This window comes from Giraffa tippelskirchi, chromosome X (genome assembly GCF_054371585.1).
Source record: "Giraffa tippelskirchi isolate mGirTip1 chromosome X, T2T-mGirTip1v1.2.pri, whole genome shotgun sequence".
NCBI lineage: Eukaryota > Metazoa > Chordata > Mammalia > Artiodactyla > Giraffidae > Giraffa > Giraffa tippelskirchi.
In genome coordinates, this window is record NC_137289.1 from 60,643,750 (window position 1) to 60,665,421 (window position 21,672).

A 21,672-nucleotide genomic window follows, 5' to 3' on the forward strand; every position below is an offset into this window, starting at 1 on the left:
TAAATGAGGGGATAGAGATTCAAGCTGAACCCATTAGCCTGCAGTGGTAGTTTGTGTGAGCTGCCGCAGTTGTCAGGAATGGCTGGGCTAGAAATGTGGCCTGAGACTCAGACTCCTACAGAATTAGACTGTGGAACACAGGAGATTGTGTTCTCAGCAGTTCTGACTTTCCTGGACTTTTTCTTACTGCCCCTTCTCCTCCCCACAACCCCTAGATGGACCGGGAATTCTGACCTCCTATGTCCATGAGACAGGATTTGTCAGAGCAAGGCCAAGACCTGGGAAGAAACAACAGGTTAGGACTGCAATTAGGAGCAGTTAAGGAACACCTTAAACATGCCTTTGTACTATAAGGCAGTGAATAACTTCCTCATTAACACCTCAATACAGCTGAAGGATAATATTCAGCAATTATGTGAAAGGGCTTTTTACAAGCTGTAGAAATAGAGAGTGTTATTGTTATAAAGAGTATTGAATTAGACCCTTGGGCAAACCATGGGCTTCCAGTAAGGCCAATACAGGGGTTTACAGTTGTCTACATAGTGTGCTTTGCAGAGTGTCATTTACCATCTTAGCACAGATTAATTTGTCAGATAACTAGCTATTACCTTGGCAATTCAAGCAAGGCCTTGACAGCATGGGACATGGGATAGGAAAATTTTGTCTGGATGCTGAAAATAAAGGCAGGAGGCCTAGAGGGAAGTTCGGGGATTAAGTGTTATAGCATGTGCAAATTACCTAGCACAGTGCCTGGCATGCAGAAAGTACTTAATAAAAACTAGGGGCATGGGGTACTGGTTAGGGAGAGCACTTTGGAGGAAGGCAGGGGCAATGAGCCAGTGGTTGGCTTGGGAAATGTTGGAAAGAAGGGGGGAAAAGAACTAGGTACAAAGAGGGTAGAGGAAGCAAGTCAGTTTGGCTGACTTGTTGAGGAGTGTGATAACTGCTCAAAGGCCTTTGGTGTGCTCCTACTGGAAGACTTATGAAGGCAATGACAGAAAGGACTGGTTTGTTTTGCAATTAAGGAGGTTATTTTAAATCTTTTGAATTTTACTCTCAGCAGCCTTCAAAATGTCTGTGCCATACAGAAATCATACAGGTCAGTAACCTGTTGGCATAGAAATTACAGTCTTTTCTCCAGACCCTCCTGGCAGAATAATAACATACTGCAGCAAAATCAAGAGAATTAACATGAATCACATAGCTTCTATTTTTAAAACTGTGCTTAACTATATTAAAGAAACTACATTCAAGCCAATGCTTCCCTGTTGAAACTGGATCAGGGCTTTGTCACTCACTGTCTAATTTGGGGAACTCACATGCCCAATCTGGGTGTAACTTTCTTCCCTAGAAAAGAGATGTCTTCTAAGATCCTGTTCTGAGTTTCCAAGCCTTTAGTACTTGCTAAGTTTGTGTGCTTACCTCTTCTCTCCCCACTATGGTTGCAACTCCTCTGGCTGCTGTCAGAAAGCAAGGGAATACTATCAAGTTTGCATACAGACTATAATCATGAATGCATAAAAAGCAAGGCAGGCTCCAAATACCACTGATCATCATCATCAAACCCTGCCACATCCCAGGGAAATAGAACAAGGACTCCAGCAAGGAATTATGTCCTGATTCTAGATGCCAGAATGTCACATTGCATTGACCGATTTTTGCAGATGTTGTCAAGCAAGAGGCATCAGGAGACATTAAAAATTCTCTTTATGAGCTTAGAATGACAAACATCAGGCTTGCCTTTCCTCAGAGTTACAAACTGGGCTGCAGGCTGGCCGCCTCTTTTTCCCCTTCAAATCTCTGATGTGAGCTGAAGCCAAGGGCAAGGATCCTTGGCCCACCACCCATCTTGCATCTGGTCTCTCCACGGGGCTCTTCCAGAAATGTCTCTACAAATGTTACAACCACAGCACAGCAGGTGGCCTGCCTAGCAAATGTGACTGAAAGGAACTCTTTCAATAATTGCTAGGACTTTGCTTGGGAAACTGGTTTCATTGGGAGTGCATCCTTTGTGGAGTTTTAAATTTTCTTTATGCATATTCCGCTTCCACCTCTCTTTGCTTCACCAACCCCAACGGTTTTAACTGAGCAGCAGTCCCCTCCCTCGAGACCTTGGTTTTCTCTCTGGCTGTCTCTGTCCTCCGTGGCCACCTTCCTAGCTGCCAAGCACCCGGACAGAGACCAGTGTGCAGAGAGTATGCTTCTTCATGCCCTGCCCTTATCCATGCCTGCCCGGCTTATCCAGAGCTCCTGCTGCTCTCTTCAGTCTCATTTCATACATCTTTGGGATCCTGGGAACATCAGTAAAGTCACATGATACATGTGAAAGCCACTTAAGCTTAAAGAAAGAACAGGGTTCACAGTGTCATGTTTCTGAAAAAATTGGACTGATGAACCTGAAATAGGCTGGCAGGAAAATGGCCTTGGAATGTTTTCCTCTACCTGGAATGCCATTCCTCTACCAGAATGTCAACTTTCTAAACCTAACTGACCACTGTTTCTGCTATTCCTGCAAAGCTCAGCTCAGACATCTTTGTTTCTTCTGGAAAGATATCAATGGACTCTTCTCTACTGGTCTTGTCTCTACTCTTAAGCACCTCTAACAACAGCTAACATTTTGTTGCATACTTCTTATGTGCCGGGCAATTTATGTGTATTAACTCATTGTATCCTCACAGTCATTTTGTAATATTGACACTCTATCCATTATAATTCCCATTTTACAGATAAAGACACTGAAGCATTGGTTAAGGCATAGGTTAAGCAACTTGCCAAAACTTACAAAGTTAGGAAGTGCCAAAGCTGGAATTCAAAACCCAGGAACTCAGACACTCTACTGCCTCCCCTAGGATAGCTAATGTAGTATTTATTGCCACTAGTGTAATTATCCAGTTGCTTATCTGTATCCGCAATTAGATTGAAAACTCTGTGCAGAGTGGAGGTTGTGTTTCATTCATTTCTCTATCCCCAGGGCCTGGAACAGAGGTGCAAAATAGATGTTCAGTAACTGTTTAATGAATGAAGGAATTTTGCTGAAGCAGAAAGTATAAGACTTTTAGAAGACTTGGAGCTGTAGACTGACTCTGCCTAGCTGTGTGATCCTGGTAAATTATATAATTTTTTGAACAGGTTTCTTCTTTTGTGCAGTGAAAAATATTTTTCAAAGTCTTATTCTGAGAATTACGTAAGTTGTTGTTTATGAAACACCTAGAACAGTAAAGGTACTCAGTACATATTTTCATTCATTCATCAGTCTATCCATTCATCCATTCAAAAAATAATTACTGAGCATCTGATTGTGAGAGGCACTACAATATTTGTGGGGTACCAGTCCATCCTAAAGGATATCAGTCTTGGGTGTTCATTGGAAGGACTGATGTTGAAGCTGAAACTCCAATACTTTGGCCACCTGACTCGAAGAGCTGACTCATTTGAAAAGACCCTGATGCTGGGAAAGATTGAGGGCAAGAGAAGAAGGGGACGACAGAGGATGAGATGGTTGGATGGCATCACCGACTCGATGGACATGGGTTTGGGTGGACTCCAGGAGCTGGTGATGGACAGGGAGGCCTGGCGTGCTGCGGTTCATGGGGTTGCAAAGAGTCGGACACGACTGAGCGACTGAACTGAACTGAACTGAACTGAACTGAATCACAGTGGACAAACAGAGTTCCCATCTTGCGGAGTTACATTCTGGTAGAGGAGGGGAACGAAATGAACGAGTAAGCAAGTTAAAAATAAATATAAAACATTTATAAAGTAAACAAATAGAGAATAACTAGAGGACTACTTCGGAGAAGGCAATGGCAACCCACTCCAGTACTCTTGCCTGGAAAATCCCACGGACAGAGGAGCCTGGTAGGCTGCAGTCCATGCGGTCGCGGAGAGTCGGACACGACTGAGCGACCTCACTTTCACTTTTCACTTTCATGCTTTGGAGAAGGAAGTGGCAACCCACTCCAGTGTTCTTGCCTGGAGAATCCCAAGGATGGTGGAGCCTGGTGGTCTGCCATCTATAGGGTCACACAGAGTCGAACACAACTGAAGCGACTTAGCAGCAGTAACAGCAGAGGGCTATTTTATTTTGAAAGGATGGTTAGGAAAGGTCCCTTAGGAGCTGTTGTGTGATGTGTGGATTTTAGGGGGAGGGGGCAAGAATAATGGAAACCCATTAACAGCCTATTGAAATAGTTATATTCAATAACTATATTCAATTGAAAATTGTGTAGGTGAGAAGTTCCAACAGCTGGAACTAGGGTGGAAACAATGAAAATGGAGATAAATGGTCATATTTGAAATATCTTTTAGAGGCAGGACAATTATAACTGAAGAGCAGATTAGATATTGGAGATGACAAGAATGGAGGAATTAAGGATAATTCCTAGCTTTGAGTTTGAACAACTAAGTGGATAGTGGTAGGTTTATTGAAATAAACATACCCCCAGGGATGTCTGGGGAAGGAGCAAGCTTGGGAGGAAAAACAAAAGTTACACTTGAGACATGTTATTATGGACTGAATGTTTGTATCTACCCCACCCCCCCATATTTGTATCTTAAAACTCTAACACCCAGTGCAATAGTCTTTGAAGGTGGGGCCTTTGGGATGTGGCTAATTTAGCTGAGGTCATGAGAATGGGGGCCTAAGAGAAAGAGAGAACAGAGCTCTCCTTCCCCTCCTCCACCCTCTCTCTCTCTGTCATGAAAGAACACAGTGAGAAGGCAGCCATCTACAGGAAGATGGTGCATGTCAACAGCTGAATCTGGTGGAAACTGGATGTTGGATTTCCCAGCCTGTGAGAAATAAATGTCTGCTGTTTAAGATACCCAGTCTATGGTATTTTGATATAGCAGCCTGAGATGAATAAGATATTAAATTTGAAATGCCAATTAGATGTCAGAGAATATGTCAAACAAACAATTAGGCTTATGATTTTGGATGTCATGGGAGAGGTCAGAATTGGGTGATATAAATTAATGAGTCATTTGACTATGGATGGTATTTAATTTTATGAAAGTGGATAAGACTACTGAAGAAGTGTATAGCTAGAAAAGGAAATGATAATGATAATAGTAATGGCAATAATAATAGCAATGATGATGACAGTAAATGTGTATGTAGTGTTTATTATATGCTGGGTACTGTTCAAAGTGCTTTATATATATATATCAAATCATTTAATCTCTACAACAAAACTGTATGGTAACTGCTATTATTATCCCTATTTTACAAATGAAGAATCTGAGGCACTTATAGACTAAGCAAATTGCCCAATTTCACACTGAGTTAGTTAGTAACAGATAAGATTCAGAACTGAAAAGTTTGGCTTCTGAGTCCGTTCTCTTACCTGCTACGCTCTTATTTCTTCTTAAGAGGACAGAGTCAGAGTTCAGCCCTCAGGGCTCTTTCACATTTAGATGGTAGGAAGAGGAAGATCCAGAAAAGGAGACTGATGAGGAGTAAGTAGAAGACTGTGGTGTCATGGAAGCAAAGGGAGTAAGGATCATCAATAAGAAGGAAACGTTTAGACATATTGAATATTTTTGAGCAGTTAAGAAGAGGATAGAGACATTTCCACTGAATTCATCAATATGGAGGTCAGTGGCAAGAGCAGTTGCTTCCTTAATAGTATTTATATTTACCATTTCTTGAAAGAGTCCACTTTTCACTCACTACCTTCTTTTCTCAACCTTGATGATACCCTTTCAGTTCACTTCAGCTGCTCAGTCGTGTCCAACTCTGCGATCCCATCGACTGCAGCACTGCAGGCTTCCCTGCCCATCACCAACACCCAGAGCCTACTCAAACTCATGTCCATTGAGTTGGTGGTGCCATTCAAACATCTCATCCTCTGTCATCCCCTTCTCCTCCTGCCTTCAATCTTTCCCAGCATCAGGGTCTTTTCCAATGAGTCAGTTCTTCACATCAGGTGGCCAAAAAGTGGAGTTTCAGCTTCAGCATTAGTCCTTCTAGTGAATATTCAGAATTGATTTCCTTTAGGATTGACTCGTTTGATCTCCTTGCAGTCCAAGGGACTCTCAAGAGTCTTCTCCAACACAACAGTTCAAAAACATCAATTCTTTGGCACTCAGCCTTCTTTATGGTCCAACTCTCACATCCATACATGACTACTGGAAACACCATAGCTTTGACTAGACGGACCTTCGTCAGCAAAGTAATGTCTCTGCTTTTTAGTATGCTGTCTAGGTTGGTCATAGCTTTCCTTCCAAGGAGCAAGTGTCTTTTAATTTCATGGCTTCAGTCACCATCTGCAGTGATTTTGGAGCCCAAGAAAATAAAGTCTGTCACTGTTTCCATTATTTCCACAACTATTTGCCATGAAGTGATGGGACTGGATGCCCTGAGCCAAACCACTTCAGTATTCTTGCCTTGAGAACCCCATGAACAATATTGAAAGGCAAAAAGATGGTACACTTTAGTACTGTCAATTGCTGCTTTGACCATGGATTTCATCTGCCAGTAGGTATGTGCAGTTGGATCACTCTACTTCCTGTGGGGTGTATCCTGAGTAGCACTTTATATTTGGACTTTTATCCTGCTCTCTTATTTTTGAGTGCCACAGTCTAGTTTCCTTGATTTTTTTTTTTTTTTGGTTTTATTTCTTCTGGAGATATTTTCCTATGTCATCAAAGAAGTATATAAGATGCCTTTTCTTTAGTCCCACTGTTCCCACTTGCTCAGCTGGTTGGCTCAGAGTGGAAAGGGGACAAGATTACTGGCTATTTTGAATGCAAACTCAAGAGCTACATCAGGAGGCAATTCTAATGTACAGAACTCCCTTCCTGCACTTGAGTAATCCAGGGACAGCATCTGAAGGCTGAATCTCCCTCCAGCAAGGATAATGATTCCTGCTAGATGGTTTAGAGAAAGAACAGGTCACATGACTAGTGCCTCTAATTAGCCTCTCGGCAAGCTTCAGTCTAGATTCCTTATTTAGGGCACAGCAGTCCTTAGATAGGCTGTGATTCATTTCTACTAGTGTGCGAACACATTTAAGTACATCAAAAGGAAACTGAGTTCCAAATGGAGTCTTCTTGAACAGTGCTGCCTGGGGTTGGTGAGCAATGCCACGCCTCAGCCTCCATAGGACTAGACATATAGAGAGGGAGCTTCCCATTGCTCTCTGATGAGGAAAAGCAATGCCCTGGATAAGATGTCATAAGCCTGTGATTTTTCCCTTAAGCTCAGGAGAGCAGATGGCAGGAGCACAACAGGGGATTGACAAATGCTTATCACTACTTCATATTAACTTTCTCAAAACACGTCAATATTGGCCTTTCCTGGAGATCTCAATAAATGCATTGCTTTAAAGGAGAGCATACACGGAGCTGAGTTCTTGGCTTCCATCTGCCATTCCACATGGATTTGGAGCTCTTAGGGGTCAAGAAATCCAGGCCCTTGGCTCCTCCTCACAAAAGTGTCTTCTTCCTATAGAATTGGTTCAGGCTAAATAGCTACCCCAACACATTGGGGCATTTCATTTGCTTTGTATTTTGACTGTTTGAATTTCCTTGTAATTCCTTAATCCTTCAGGATTGTGGGAGCCACAGAGCATAGAGGAAGGGTAAACACCGGTGTTAAAGAAACTAGAGAAAAAGAATGAGTTATAAGAGAGAATGTGATCCTCAAATAGTATAATTGATCCACAGACTGGTGGGAGGCTAAAGAAACTGAGGAGGGAGAGATCCCAAAGGCAATCAGAGAAAGGGAAATTAAAATGGTAAGAAAAGATGTGGGGCAAAACACCCACTAAGAACAGACTTGAGGCAAGATATAGCCTCTGAGATGATGAACAGTTATATGAGTAAGAACATAAGAACAAGTAAGATAACCACCCTCCACTCCTATCCTTCCTATGGATCAACTTTTATTCTACCCCAAGGTAAAAGCAAAGGAGTGCATTAAGGGAACAGAAAGTAAGGCAGAGGGGCCTTGCCATTAGATCAGAAACAGAAACATCTGAAACTTTCCACTTGAAAAACTTGGCAAGATCAGACCCTCATGGGACCTTAGAGGAATCTCAGTTTAACTCTCATTGGCCTGCATAGTGCAAGGGTGTGGTGTGCTTGGAAGAGCTTGCAGTCCCGGGAGAGAAACGTGACCATGAAAAGTTTCTTTAATATGTGGGAGTTGAGGATGAAATAATCCTTTTTTTTTGTAAACTACTTCAGACTTGCTGGAAATTTGTGATCACAGTGAAACCTGTCTCCAGGTCTGCTCTTCACCTCTACCAAGTCCCACCCTTTCAATGATGACTTTACCTTCTTTTGAGTTTCCAGGGAGAGTATCTTTTTAATGCCAAGCAATCAATTTATATGGGTCTCTGCCTGGAATTTAAGTTTAGAGTTAGATTCTTTACAATAAGGGCAGTTTATTGGCCAAAGTTAGACCCAACTCATAACCAACAGATTAGCCAATGTAACAGTTTCAAACTGATGAACACAAGGGGTAATCAACCATCATTTTCCAGAACTTCATCAGTGAATTGAGCCTCACCCAAAAGGAAGTAGAACATGAAATACTGCTGGAACAATTTATCTGAGCCCCAGGGGTTTTGTGCCTGAAGAATTAGCTTGAACCTCAAAATTAGCTGTAGACAGAAGAGTAGAAGCCCGAGGGGTAGGATTTCAGGGGTCGTATTCCTAAAAATATATCACTTCTCCCACCTACTGGCAGATGGCTTAAATTATTTTAAAAGGTGACAGAGCCTTGCATTTCATAATCCTTCTTTGACTCTTTCAATCTTCCTAACAGGGGCCTTGGCCGCAGTTATACAGAGGCGTTAGATCCTTTTTTGAGAGTGGAATTTCTTAGCAGAAATGAAGGATAGAGCACAAGAGTATTGCCTGCTTGAAAGTAGGAGTGGCGGGCATTGGGAAGGTAAGAAAGGAAAGACTGGAAATGTGAAAGCCAAATTACTGACTTGACAGTTTTGTGAAGGATGACTAGCCTTTTTCAAAGTAGGAACTTTAGGAAAATGCACCCCAAGGATATGATAAGATTCTTCTTCAATCAGTGAATGGTCTCAGTTATTTGCCATGTCAACACTGTGCCTTTGGAAAGGACTAGAAGTGCTGCAGACATTTTGCCTGCAAGTTAGAGCGTTTCTGACTTAGCAGTTCTTTTGACCTTCCCTGCAAGCTTGATGAACCCTAGAATATTTTTCTTCTTTTGCAAATGTCAATTTCTCATCAGTCTGCTTTGATCAAGATATTCCTTTTTTCCCCAATTATTGGGTCACTTCAAATAATCCATAGATGATTCTAAGAAAACAATCTTGGGTGGGGGGTAAATTCTCTTGTGCAGGGTGGAGACATTCCTAGGGATGTACACACACAAACAGTTTCCAATTAAGCAGACACCTTTGCTTTTTCTTTGAGGGGGAAAGGATTGCAACGAAGGACAAGTGATCCCAAGCTCCAGGCTGGAACTCTTTGGGCACCATTCATCTGAGCTCTTCTGCCTCAGTAGAGAGGATTTATTGTGACAGCTGGGTAGTGCCCTTGCTCTGCAGCAGAACAGAAGTCACACAATGAAGATGCAAGCAAGAAAGATGTCTGAAGTTTCTCCTTGTTCTAGTAGACACCACAGACACCTTCATTATTATCTTTCCAGCTTGTTTCACATAAAAAAGCTTTTGTCAGTTTTCATTTCAGCTGAACTGGGATGGACCAGGAACCAGAGGCAAAGGAGCAGCAGATGGCTGGTCAGAGTTCAAATGGGTGCAGGGGAAATCAGTATGTTTGCAGCATTTTTACACTATATAGAGTGCTTGTGTGGAAGAGCAAGAAAAGAAAGAGTGAAACTCCTCTCCAGGTAAAACAGTCTCAGTCTACGGGGCATCCCACTAATAGGCTTTAAGCCACCAGGATTGCAAGGAGGTATGGCAAAGCCAAAAGCCCATCACTAGCTCCCAGAGGACATCTAACAATCCAGTGTCATCTCTTTTATTAACTTGTAAACAGCCCTGGAACGTTAGCTATACTCTAGTAGAAATGAGAAAAAGACATGGAGGCAAATAGCCAGGAGAATATTAGGTTAAATACACACACATCACCAGCAATGCCTCTTCCTGTCTTTTGAGTAACTCTTCCTTTAATCTGGTGGAATGATTGGTTCAAGGATAAATTGAGTTGAGGAATGAACTTTAAAAATTCTAGATTGAAGCCTATGAGGTAGCTGATCCAGAAAAACCTCACACACAGCTGAGGCTCAAATCACAGCGATTAGTTTAATACACACTAGGGAGTGTAAATATTTGGGGCTAAGGAAGTAGGTTTAAAATTATGTCATGTTTTTATTGGAATGAAATGATGTTATGATTACATTGAAGGAAAAGTTTTAAACAAATCATCCACAAGCCCTCAAACATAGCAGCTAGTTTTACTTTTGCAGTTTCCTTTCTAGTCTGTGTCCAAATGCATAGGCATCTTAACTTTGTTTTTTAATTTTATTTTTAAGAAAAATTATATATATTGAAGGTGCACAACATGATGATTTACTATACATGTACATGGTGAAATGATTACTACAGTCAAACTTAATATATCATCTTCTCACGTAGTTACCACTTTTTTTTTTTTTTTTTTTTTTTTTTTTATAAATTTATTTATTTTACTTGGGGGCTAATTACTTTACAATATTGTAATAGTTTTTGCCATACATTGACAAGAATCAGCCATGGGTTTACATGTGTTCCCCTTCCCGAACCCCCCACCCACCTCCCTCCCCCTCCCATCCCTCTGGATCATCCCACTGCCCCGGCCCCGAGCCCTTGTCACATGCATCGAACATGGAATGGTGCTCTGTTTCACATATGACAATACACATGTCTCAATGCCATTCTCCCAGAACGTCCCACCCTCACCTTCTCCCTCAGAGTCCATAAAATTGTTCCATGCATCTGTGTCTCTCATTCTGTCCCGCATATAGGGTTATCGTTACCATCTTTCAGATTCCATATATATGCATTAGTATACTGTATTGTTGTTTTTCTTTCTGGCTTACTTCACTCTGTATAATGGGCTCCAGTTTCATCCATCTCAGTAGAACCGGTTCACATGTATTTTTTTTAATGGCTGAGTAATATTCCATTGTGTATATGTACCACAGCTTCCTTATCCATTCATCTGCTGATGGACATCTAGGTTGCTTCCATGTCCTGGCTATTGTAAACAGTGCTGCGATGAACATTGGGGTACACGCGTCTCTTTCAATTCTGGTTTCCTCGGTGTATATGCCCAGCAGTGGGATTGCTGGGTCATATGGCAGTTCTATTCCCAGTTTTTTAAGGAATCTCCACACTGTTCTCCATAGTGGCTGTACTAGTTTGCATTCCCACCAACAGTGTAAGAGGGTTCCCTTTTCTCCACACCCTCTCCAGCATTTATTGCTTGTAGACTTTTGGATAGCAGCCATTCTGACTGGTGTGAAATGATACCTCATTGTGGTTTTGATTTGCATTTCTCTAATAATGAGTGATGTTGAGCATCTTTTCATGTGTTTGTTAGCCATCTGTATGTCTTCTTTGGAGAAATGTCTGTTTAGTTCTTTGGCCCATTTTTTGATTGGGTCATTTATTTTTCGGGAATTCAGCTGCAGAAGTTGCTTGTATATTTTGGAGATTAATTGTTTGTCTGTTGCTTCATTTGCTATTATTTTCTCCCATTCTGAAGGCTGTCTTTTCACCTTGTTTATAGTTTCCTTTGTTGTGCAAAAGCTTTTAATTTTAATTAGGTCCCATTTGTTTATTTTTGCTTTTATTTCCAATATTCTGGGAGGTGGGTCATGGAGGATCCTGCTGTGATTTATGTCGGAGAGTGTTTTGCCTATGTTTTCCTCTAGGAGTTTTATTGTTTCTGGTCTTACGTTTAGATCTTTAATCCATTTTGAGTTTATTTTTGTGTACGGTGTTAGGAAGTGTTCTAGTTTCATTCTTTTACAAGTGGTTGACCAGTTTTCCCAGCACCACTTGTTAAAGAGGTTGTCTTTTCTCCATTGTATATTCTTGCCTCCTTTGTCGAAGATAAGGTGTCCATATGTGCGTGGGTTTATCTCTGGGCTTTCTATTTTGTTCCATTGATCTATATTTCTATCTTTGTGCCAGTACCATACTGTCTTGATGACTGTGGCTTTGTAGTAGAGTCTGAAGTCAGGCAGGTTGATTCCTCCAGTTCCATTCTTCTTCCTCAAGATTGCTTTGGCTATTCGAGGTTTCTTATATTTCCATACAAATTGTGAGATGATTTGTTCTAGTTCTGTGAAAAATACCATTGGTAGCTTGATAGGGATTGCATTGAATCTGTAGATTGCTTTGGGTAGAATACTCATTTTCACTATATTAATTCTTCCAATCCATGAACACGGTATATTTCTCCATCTGTTTGTGTCCTCTTTGATTTCTTTCATCAGTGTTTTATAGTTTTCTATATATAAGTCTTTTGTTTCTTTAGGTAGATATATTCCTAAGTATTTTATTCTTTTTGATGCAATGGTGAATGGTATTGTTTCCTTAATTTCTCTTTCTGTTTTCTCATTATTGGAGTATAGGAATGCAAGGGATTTCTGTGTGTTAATTTTATATCCTGCAACTTTACTATATTCATTGATCAACTCTAGTAATTTTCTAGTAGAGTCTTTAGGGTTTTCTATGCAGAGGATCATGTCATCTGCAAACAGTGAGAGTTTTACTTCTTCTTTTCCTATCTGTATTCCTTTTATTTCTTTTTCAGCTCTGATTGCTGTGGCCAAAACTTCCAAAACTATGTTGAATAGTAGTGGTGAAAGTGGGCATCCTTGCCTTGTTCCTGACTTTAGGGGAAATGCTTTCAATTTTTCACCATTGAGGATAATGTTTGCTGTGGGTTTGTCATATATAGCTTTTATTATGTTGAGATATGTTCCTTCTATTCCTGCTTTCTGGAGGGTTTTAATCATAAATGGATGCTGAATTTTGTCAAAGGCTTTTTCTGCATCTATTGAGATAACCATATGGTTTTTTTCTTTCAATTTGTTAATGTGGTGTATTACATTGATTGATTTGCGGATGTTAAAAAAACCTTGCATTCCTGGGATAAAGCCCACTTGGTCATGATGTATGATCTTTTTAATATGATGTTGGATTCTGTTTGCTAGAATTTTATTAAGGATTTTTGCATCTATGTTCATCAGTGATATTGGCCTGTAGTTTTCCTTTTTTGTGACATCTTTGTCTAGTTTTGGAATTAGGGTGATGGTGGCCTCATAGAATGAGTTTGGAAGTTTACCATCTTCTGCAATTTTCTGGAAGAGTTTGAGCAGGATAGGTGTTAGCTCTTCTCTAAATTTTTGGTAGAATTCCGCTGTGAAGCCGTCTGGTCCTGGGCTTTTGTTTGCTGGAAGATTTCTGATTACACTTTCGATTTCCGTGCTTGTGATGGGTCTGTTAAGATCTTCTATTTCTTCCTGGTTCAGTTTTGGAAAGTTATACTTTTCTAAGAATTTGTCCATTTCTTCCAAGTTGTCCATTTTATTGGCATATAGCTGTTGGTAGTAGTCTCTTATGATCCTTTGTATTTCTGTGGAATCTGTTGTGATCTCTCCATTTTCATTTCTAATTTTGTTGATCTGATTCTTCTCCCTTTGTTTCTTGATGAGTCTGGCTAATGGCTTATCAATTTTGTTTATCTTCTCGAAAAACCAGCTTTTAGTTTTGTTGATTTTTGCTATGGTCTCTTTTGTTTCTTTTGCATTTATTTCTGCCCTAATTTTTAAGATTTCTTTCCTTCTACTGACCCTGGGGTTTTTCATTTCTTCCTTCTCTAGTTGCTTTAGGTGTAGAGTTAGTTGATTTATTTGATTTTTTTCTTGTTTCTTGAGGTACGCCTGTATTGCTATGAACCTTCCCCTTAGTATTGCTTTTACAGTGTCCCATAGGTTTTGGGTTGTTGTGTTTTCATTTTCATTCGTTTCTATGCATAATTTTATTTCTTTTTTGATTTCTTCTGTGATTTGTTGGTTATTCAGAAGCGTGTTGTTTAGCCTCCATATGTTGGAACTTTTAATAGTTTTTTTCCTGTAATTGAGGTCTAATCTTACTGCATTGTGGTCAGAGAAGATGGCTGGGATGATTTCAATTTTTTTGAATTTACCAAGGCTAGATTTATGGCCCAGGATGTGATCTATCCTGGAGAAAGTTCCATGTGCACTTGAGAAAAAGGTAAAATTGATTGTTTTGGGGTGGAAACTCCTGTAAATATCAATTAAATCTAATTTGTCTATTGTATCATTTAAAGTTTGTGTTTCCTTGTTAATTTTCTGTTTAGTTGATCTATCCATATGCGTGAGTGGAGTATTAAAGTCTCCCACTATTATTGTGTTATTGTTAATTTCCCCTTTCATACTTGTTAGTATTTGCCTTATATATTGTGGTGCTCCTATGTTGGGTGCATATATATTTATGATTGTTACGTCTTCTTCTTGAATTGATCCTTTGATCTTTATGTAGTGTCCTTCTTTGTCCCTTTTCACATCCTTTATTTTAAAGTCTATTTTATCTGAAATGAGTATTGCGACTCCTGCTTTCTTTTGGTCTCCGTTTGCATGGAATATGTTTTTCCATCCTTTCACTTTCAGCCTGTGTGTGTCCCTAGTTTTGAGGTGGGTCTCTTGTAGACAGCATATATAGGGGTCTTGTTTTTGTATCCATTCAGCAACCCTTTGCCTTTTGGTTGGGGCATTCAACCCATTTACATTTAAGGTAATTATTGATAAGTATGATCCCGTTGCCATTTACTTTGTTGTTTTGAGTTCGTGTTGAAACATCCTTTCTGTGTTTCCTGTTTAGAGAAGATCCTTTAGCATTTGCTGGAGAGCTGGTTTGGTGGTGCTGAATTCCCTCAGCTCTTGCTTGTCTGTAAAGCTTTTGAATTCTCCTTCATATCTGAATGAGATCCTTGCTGGGTACAGTAATCTGGGTTGTAGATTATTCTCTTTCATTACTTTAAGTATGTCCTGCCATTCCCTTCTAGCCTGAAGGGTTTCTATTGAAAGATCAGCTGTTATCCTTATGGGGATCCCCTTGTGTGTTATTTGTTGTTTTTCCCTTGCTGCTTTTAATATTTGTTCTTTGTGTTTGATCTTTGTTAATTTGATTAATATGTGTCTTGGGGTGTTTCGCCTTGGGTTTATCCTGTTTGGAACTCTCTGGGTTTCTTGGACTTCTGTGACTATTTCTTTCCTCAATTTAGGGAAATTCTCAACTATTATCTCCTCGAGTATTTTTTCATGGCCTTTCCTTTTATCTTCTTCTTCTGGGACTCCTATGATTCGAATGTTGGGGCGTTTCATATTGTCCCAGAGGTCCCGGAGGTTTTCCTCATTTCTTTTGATTCTTTTTTCTTTTTTCCTCTCTGCTTCGTTTATTTCCATCATTCTATCTTCTACCTCACTTATCCTATCTTCTGCCTCCGTTATTCTACTGTTGGTTCCCTCCAGAGTGTCTTTTATCTCCTTTATTTCATTATTCATTCTATATTGATTCCTTTTTATTTCTTCTAAGTCCTTGATAAACATTTCTTGCATCTTCTCAATCTTTGTCTCCAGGCTATTTATCTGTAACTCCATTTTGCTTTCAAGATTTTGGATCATTTTTATTATCCTTATTCTAAATTCTTTTTCGGATAGATTCCCTATCTCCTCCTCTTTTGTTTGGCTTTGTGGGCATTTCTCATTTTCCTTTACTTGCTGAGTATTTCTCTGCCTTTTCATCTTGTTTAGATTGCTGTGTTAGGCGTGGCCCTTCTGTATTCTGGTAGTATGAAGTTCCTCTTTGTTGTGGAGGTTCCTCACTGCGGTTGGGGTTGGACAGGTGGCTTGTCAAGGTTTCCTGGTTGGGGGAGCTTGTGTCGGTGTTCTGGTGGGTGGAGCTGGATTTCTGCTCTCTTGAGTGTAATGGAGTGACCAGTATTAATTTTTGAGATGTCTATGGATTTGGTGTGCCTCTGGGCAGCCTGTATATTGATGCTCAGGTCTATGTTCCTGCGTTGCTGGAGAATTTGCGTGGTATGTCTTGCTCTGGAACTTATTATCTCTTGGGTGGAGCTTGGTTTCAGTGAATTTATGGAGGCTATTGGATGGTCTCTTATTAATTAATGTTTCCCCTGGCTTTCAGTCTTATTCTTGCAGTAGCCTCAAGACTTCTCCTTCCATACAGCCTCAATAATAAAACTTTTAGGTTAATGGTGAAAAGATTCTCCACAGTGAGGGATACCCAGAAAGGTTCACTGAGTTACATGGAGAGATGAGGTGGGGGGGGGTGGGTTGAAGTGACCAGGAGGGGAAGAGGGGAATTCAAATGTGGAGAGAGCAATCTAGCCAGTAAGCACTTCCCTCCGTGCTTTCCACAGTTTGGAACCCTCAGAGTGATTCACAGAGATACATAGAGAGGGGGGAGGAAGGTAACAGAGGTGAGCATGAGTAGAAAGGGAGGAATTAAGAGGGGAGAGAGAGATCTGGGCAGTATCCTATTCCTGAAGTGTTCTCCGGTACCCAGAACACCCTCAGAGATTCACAGAATTGGGTTGAGAAGAGAAGGAGGAGGGTGGGAGATAGAGGTTCCCTGGGGGAGAAGAAAGAGCATCAATAGGGGGAGAGAGTGATCAGGCCAGTGATCACACTCCTGAGTAAAAATGGGTCCTAAAGATTGGGTTCTTAAATGTACAAAGTTGATATCAAATATGTAAAACACAGATTAAAAATCTAGAGTAGAGGTTAGACTCTTATAAAACTTACAATCTAAAAAAAAAAAAGAAAAAAAAAAAAAAGAAAAAAGGGAACAGTGTAAAAAGAAAAAAAAAACAGTAAAACAGTAAAAAAAGAAACAGTAAAAAAATGTAGAACAGGAAAAAAACATTAAAAAAAAAAAAACACAAAAGGTATAAGATATATGTATGTAGTTTGCTTCAAAAATAGGGTTTTGTTTTTTTTTTGCAAGTTAATAGTGTGTTATGAAAATGAAAGTTAAAGGTGTAATAGAGGACTTGAAGAAAAAGGAAAGAAGAGAAAAAAAAAATTTTTTTTTAATTAAAAAAAAAATTAAAAAAAAAAAAAAATAATAATAGTAAAAAATATATATATCCCGGACTTTCTCTGGAGCTGTTGTGAGCAGTGTGGGATCTGCTCAGTTTTAGATAGATCCTTATTCCTGCTTATACTTTTCAAGATCTGTAGGTCCTTTTTAATGCAGTCGGTATTAGCTACAGGGATCTTAATCTGTTGGCCTGTCCCTTCCAAAGCACTTCCCTCTGTTTATTTGACTTCTGTTTGGAGATCTCTTCAGTATCTAATTTCCGCCCTGCAACAAAGCGGTGGAGGTGATCTCTTTAGGTTCGCTTGTTCAATCGTGCTGTGGGGAGGAAGGAACACTGCAATTCTGGCGTGTGTGTGGTAAGCTCGCAGTGTCTCGGCCGCACTGGGTTCGCCCCCGCTCACGGCGTGTGTGCTTTCCCCGTCTACCCTGCTCAGGCTTCAGGTTACTCGGCCGGGGAGCGGGCCCTGAGCTGCGTGCACTTCCCAGGACTAAGCCGCTCAGGTTCAGGCTCCCGGTTACTCCACAAAGGCGCAGACTCGATTTTGCCCGCGGCTTGTGCCGTTCCCGGTCGGAGCTGCCCAGGCGGCCAGGAGTTTGGCGAGGGCGCTGTCCCCTGTTGGGGCGGTGCGGCTTATCACCTCCCTGGTCCCCGCCTCGGTTTACGGGCGCGCCCGGCTCCGGTGTGCTTTGTGTCGGTTCTGGGGAGCTGGTCTCTGGCTGCGACCCTCCCGGCTGCTGTCGACCCTCCGGGATCTCAGGCAGTCTTTGCTTAAAAACTGGGAGCCTGTTTTCAGTTTGGTAGGGGGTGCCCTCTCTGGAGCCGAGTTTGCCCCTTTCCGGCTCTAGCGGGCCCCGCCTGCCCGCTGTGTCCGGCGGGGGATGGCGCGGTCCGCAGCCGGCTAGCTCTCCTCTGGTATCGCTCAGTCCTTTGTTCTGTGAGCGGGCCGGCAGTGCCTTAGAGTTGGGCTTTTCGCGGGATAGTTCTTTCTCTCTGGCTGTCCCACAGTTTAGGTTACTATCTCACGTTAGCTCCCTCAGATTGCCCTCGGGGCACTCGGGCCCGGTCCTTACCCTAGGCAATGCCGCCCGCTCCTCTCCGTTCAGCCCCCACTTGCTGGTGGCGGATGATGCGAGCGTCTGGGGTTCTTTGCTGGGAGTTGCTTTAGGCACGTAATCTGTCGATTTTATTTATTTTTTCCTCCCAGTTACGTTGCCCTCCGAGATAAAAAATCCTCCCCCACACCCGCCGGTGAGAGGGTTTCCTGGTGCTTGGAAATTCCTCCTCTTTTACGACTCCCTCCCCGGGACGGGTCTCCGTCCCTAACTCTTTTGTCTCTCTTTTTATCTTTTATAATTTCTCCTACCTCTTTTGAAGATAATGCGCAGTTTTTGTGAAAGCCTGACGTCCTCAGCCAGCCTTCAGAAGTAGTTTTGTGAAGTTTGGTCAGCGTTCAGATGTTCTTTCGATAAATTTGTGGAGGAGAGAGTGGTCTCCCCGTCCTATTCCTCCGCCATCTTCTGCTCCTTAATCACCACTTTTTTGTGATGAGAACACCTGAACTGTACACTTTCAGCAAATTTCCAATATTCAATACTATTAATATTAATATAGTAATAACATATTACATATTAATATATGGTTAATAAATTATTAACCATAGTCATCATGCTGCACTTTAGATCTCAATAGACTCATTCATCCTCTGTAACTGCAACTTGCAAACACATTTTTTAACATGGTTGGAAATGAAATGAACATAGATTCTCTGTTCTGCTCTTTTCTCATAGCATCATGTCTTAAACATTTTCAATGTTCTCCACCTGATCTTTACAGTCTTTATCAAATTTTCATTTTAATTTTTGTGATTATAAGAATGATGCATGATGACTGCAGAAAATTTGGAGAGTACAACAAAGAATGAATCAGGAAAAGAGCACCCACAATTCCACTATCAAAAGGCAATTGGTAAAAACATATTGGCCTACTTCCTTCTAGTTTTTCTACAGTCAATGTACTTTGCATAATTGAAATTATACTGTGTATGTATATGTATCCTGCTTTGTTTTATTAACATTATGTAATAAGCTTTTCCCTAGGTCTTATGAGTTATTATAAACATACTTAGTGAGGACTGCATCGTTTTCCATTGTTTGGAAGTTTCCTCATATTACATTATTTTGATAGTCTTAAATATCAGTGTTGCTACAGTGAGCATTGTATTAATTAGGATAATGCCAACTGCTGTAATGAATAGACTGCCTAACATGAAATGGCTCAAATCAGAGAAGTTCGTTTCAAGTAACGGAATGAATTCTGAGTCAGGTCATGGTTCTACTTAATGCTATCGTTCAGAAATGCAGATTTCTTCACTCTTTTTCATTAACTGTCACTTGAACATCATCCTCAGAGTCACAGGAAGAGGAAATAGAGCAGAGAGGAGGTATGCTTACTTCTTAAGAATGTTGGCAAACACATTTGCTTGTGTTTATTGGTCGTACAACCACACACAATCAAGTGAAGCTTGAAAATGAAGCATAGCTGGGCAGTCATATGCCTGGCACATCTATTACTATGGAGGAAAAAGAAAGATTTAGAGATTCAGAGAGACAGCAGTCTGCCACAAACATATCTGTGTAGAGATATTTATTTGCATTTCAGAATTTTTTCATTAAGATACATTCTTAGAAAGAGAGACTAAATACTATTCCTTTTAAACCCTACTTCACTCTTGCTCTCTTATTTTAATGCATCTCCTGGACAACCTGAATGTTCTAGTTTCTTTCAAGAAGGATCCATGAATGATGTATTTCCTGAGCCCCTGCATATTTGAGAATTTTTTATGCTTTTACATATGAGAAGTAACTTCTCTAAGTATAGAATTCTGGGGTTATAAAAAATTCCCCTTAATACCTCATAGCTATATTTCCATTGTTTTCAGCATTCATTCATTCAAAATATTTTTTAAAAATTTCCAGTTTTATTGACATATGATTGACATGCAACATGGTATAAGTTTAGAATATACAACATAATGATTTGATATATGTACATACTGTGAAATGATCAGCACAAGTTTAACACCTAGAACCTAATATAGCTACAAAGTCCCCCCACTCCACACTGTGGTGAGAACTTTTAAGATCTACTCTCAGCAACTTTCAAATACACAATGCAGTATTTTTAAATATAGCCACCATGCTATAAATTGCATCCCAGAACTGATTCATCTTATAGCTGGAAGATTGTATCTTTTGATCACTTTCACCTATTCCCTACCCTCACCCTTTACCTCTGGCAACCACAAATCTGATCTCTGTTTCTAGGAATGTTTTTTTTTAATCCCATATGTAAATGAGATTATACAGTATTTGTCTTTCTCTTCCTGACTTATTTCACTTAGCATAATGCCCTCAAGATCCATCCACATTGTCCCAAATGGCAGAATGTCCTTTTTTTTTTTGGCTGAATAGCATTCCATTGTATAATTCAAAAATCTTCTTTGGGGATCTGCATATGCCAAAGATTGCTACAGATATCAAGAATATAGCTATGGACAAAACAGACTAATCCCTTGCTCTTATAGAGGGACAAGTGGGTTGTACTAGGTTTTACCTATTTGCTCCTAACCCTGAGCCATTATCATCCTGCTCTGGTCCTTGAAGGACTGACCCTCTTGTGGACTGCTTTCCCCAGGCTCCTTTGTTGTCTAGTTTCCTTTTTTTTTTTCTTTGATGGGAGGCACTGGGAGGGGAATAGAGGGCAGGAGGATAGAGGAGCTGGGGCATTCTTATTTGTTCTCTTTCTGCTTCTGTATTTCATCTGTGACAATAGATGCATCCTTTTAGAAATATAGCTCCCTCCAAGATGCCTGTCTTCCACAGTTCCACCTTTTTCATTAAAATAATCTTAAGCCATTTCTGTTCTTTTCCCTGATCCTGCCATGAGTGTAATGATCAGCGGGCACAGCAGGAAAGAGACGGAATACTCAAGAGGTTTAACTAAGGACAGTTTAATGATGAAACTATTTACAGAATTATGGACAGGGTTAAGGAACTCACGAAGGGTAGTGAGATGACCAAGTGTATCAACAGCAGGCAGCTGTTACTAATGGTAGGCCTGAATGCGTGCGAGTTACTAGGAGCAGGTAAGACATAAAACTATGAAAGAGGGGCTGCCAAATAGGTGCTGTCATCATAGGTAGAAAAGCACAAATATTACCAAAGTGATAGACTGGCTGGGGAGAGGAGAGACTTGTGGGGGAGTAAGTGCCCTGATTTCACTCTCTTGCTACTTTTAGATGTCCTGCCATTTCTTCCCATTTTCCAAACTCAACTGAAAACTAGAAACCATGGAAGCTCCAGTAATGCAGCCTGTTTAGGTAATCTTCCCAGGGCACTGCAGGAAAGGCAGGAGACGGATCTGGAGACTTACAAGAAAATTGGGTTTACGCTGCTGCTGCTGCTGCTTAGTTGCTTCAGTCGTGTCTGACTCTATGTGACTCTGTGGACTGTAGCCCACCAGGATCCTCTGTCCATGGGATTCTCCAGGTAAGAATACTGAAGTGAGTTGCCATGCCCTCCTCCA